The sequence below is a fragment of the Armigeres subalbatus genome, chromosome 2, assembly GCF_024139115.2.
Source record: "Armigeres subalbatus isolate Guangzhou_Male chromosome 2, GZ_Asu_2, whole genome shotgun sequence".
NCBI classification, from domain to species: domain Eukaryota; kingdom Metazoa; phylum Arthropoda; class Insecta; order Diptera; family Culicidae; genus Armigeres; species Armigeres subalbatus.
In genome coordinates this window covers 288,751,055-288,753,764 of record NC_085140.1, presented here as the reverse complement: position 1 = coordinate 288,753,764, position 2,710 = coordinate 288,751,055, and the positions used below count along the sequence as shown (strand labels likewise).

The following is a 2,710-nucleotide window of genomic DNA, read 5'->3' as shown; positions in this document are numbered from 1 at the left end:
TTTGCCCTAGCAGGTTTTGTGACTGAAGGAAGATTAGTTTGACACTCATTTCTACAAGAGACCGAGGAATCCTCTGCATCTTCATGAGCGTACTGGAAAGGAATAGTATATGTCAGTTGGGAAGGAAATCTCGCTTAACTTTTCAAAAGAACAGACCAACATGAAAGCATTTGATTGCAGCACCTAAATTAATTCATGAAAAATATGTTACTTAGGTCCTTTTGAAAAGGAAGGCAAGAAGTCTTTTGGAATTCGCCTTGGTTATCGACTAATTATTTCATCTGAACGACGCGTTTTTCATGATGATATAAAGACTAAAACGCAAGGTGTGCTTGACGTATTGCACCGATATCTTAACCATTTCGTGACGGCTAATGCTATGTTCGCTCTACTCCTTAGCCGTGGGGTAAGATGCGCTGCTAAAAAGCAAGACCATGCCACAGATAACAGATATTTAGGCTACAACAAATTTTATTGAAAATCCTGTGTAAACTTTTGAATTTATATATTGTCAGATTTTCTGGATATGATACACTGCGCGGCGTTTGTAATGTTCCCAAATGCGTACTAGTACAAGCTTGCACAAAACTTCACGCGGCGAATGTCTGTCGAAAGGTACGGCCGCGCCAAACGATACACCGCAATGCTATTCACCTATAAGAATCAAGTAAAAGGGATGCAGAAAGCCATGAAGGGTTCACCGCATGCAATTTTGAGAAAATCAGGCAATACGTTGGCCCACTACTGCCATCTACTCAACTGATTGCGGCAGTACATACGGACGCAGCTGATTAACAACCATCGAACGCAACCATTGCATTTGACGCAGTCGCATTTGAGCTGCGTCTTCAATAACAATGATCCTTGCGCCATCTTCAATCGATTGCCAAACGCGGTCCCAATTAAAGATACATTTGAATTAACGATTGCCGATGTTTACACACGATCGCATGCCAGCCTCAATATCTGCACTGAACCAATTCATCCTCCTTGAATTGACTGATTTGTCATTACCCCTGTCGGTATAATGACTACTACCGAAAACGTATGACGAATCAAAGCGTATAACAAAATATGCTGATTTCAAAACATCAATCAGCCGAGCAGCGGATGATTTTCATACGGGTTTCGAATTACCTATCAGCTTCGTATTGTATGATGCGAAACCATCAGAAATTCATTCTGAAAATAAGCGCTAAACGATTTGAGCTTGCACCACAACGCAATGCATTTGATGATGAACTGAACTTTCCTCGATATATTTTATAATGGAACTGGTGGTAGTCCATCATGACGCCATTTTTTCATAAACCTTTGCGAGTTGAACATAGCAGCTGGACCAACATCGTTGATGATTTCATCGCAGCAGTTGAAATACTACTATTTTTAATTGTTTAATTGCTGGACTATTTATTTTTTGAGGTAAGTCAAGGCAAAATGATTCGTTGAGAACAAATAAATAAAAGTTGAATTTTATTTGTTCAATTCACATTAGGCAAAACCACGTAGAACCGCATTGACCGGAATGTTTGAATCGATTATGTGTAAGATTATGGTAAGTACAAAGCTAAATCGCTTTAGCTTGAACATTAGCTTCTTTTTTCGTAAAATCTTCTACTTGCAGGAAATGGCTTATGCTAAGGTACGTTGTATGTCTCATGAGGCTAGATCAATCTCTAGCCATCTCCAGCATTTTTTCGTCGAGTTTTTCAAGAAATTCATAGAGGATTTAGCTGCTTTACCGAACGCCGTGATGAAAAGCCCCGAACACAATACAGAATTATTACCGTTCTGCAGCGGCGGGATTAACCTTATTTCTTCTTTTCCTTGAGACGTATATTGCGGATCCCGAGGCGGATCCGGTACATTCTGTTTGGACATTTTTTTAGATGAATAGTGTGCGTTATTTGTAACATATTGCGTAGGACGTGAACATGTCAGTTTTGTAAAGATATTCCCGAGAAATAAAGAAAATCATTTATGACCAAAACTGTTATTATTATTATTATTTTTCAAACAAGTAATAACTGACTAATTTGACATACTAATCGCTACTGCTGCTAATACGAAATGAAAATTCACAGCATTCGACTATCATATTCAACGCTTCCAAAAACAAAATTACTCATGTTTCGATAATTATCCCATAATTCAATCAGTAATTGGATGCTTTTCATACGGATGCTTGTCATCTGGGTTGAAATGCAGTTGGATGATGATCATTCGAATAATGAATTACAATAGTTAAGGGGCGGGGACGAACCACTTTTCAGTCGTTTGTGTGAGGATGTTTGGGTTCAGTGTGTTATCTGCGCTTGTACTCAATATTGTCGGCGTAGCACCAACTTAGAATTCGGAAGTTGGGACTTCCGAAGTTTTATATTGTGCTTCCAGTTGAAAACCGAAGTGAGCTCTCGCGACAATTGAGTTTTTCCTTATTTCCCGATGTCGCAACTGCATCGCGACTAGTGCGCATCTATGCCACCGTCGTGCGCCATGATGCGCACTAGTCGCGACGTAGTTGCGACAAAAGGAAACGTGAGAAAACTCGATTGTCGCGAGAGCTCACTTCGGTTTTCAACTGGAAGTACAATACAGGGGTTAGACAAAAAGGTTAAGATAGGGAAAATTTTGTCGAAGTTCAAATCAGCATAACTTTGCGTAGAATAGTCCGATTTTGATGAAACCGAGATCATCGGACGCGGAAACT

General features: G+C 39.7%; 1 long non-coding RNA gene across 1 annotated transcript; it reads left to right on the top strand.

The window, feature by feature from the left end:
- The first annotated feature begins 1,322 nt into the window (after positions 1 to 1,322).
- LOC134216508 (uncharacterized) lies at positions 1,323 to 1,964 on the top strand. Its single transcript, XR_009980701.1, has 3 exons — positions 1,323 to 1,422; positions 1,496 to 1,555; positions 1,625 to 1,964. It is a non-coding gene; the product is annotated as an uncharacterized LOC134216508 (long non-coding RNA).
- Positions 1,965 to 2,710: the final 746 nt, after the last annotated feature.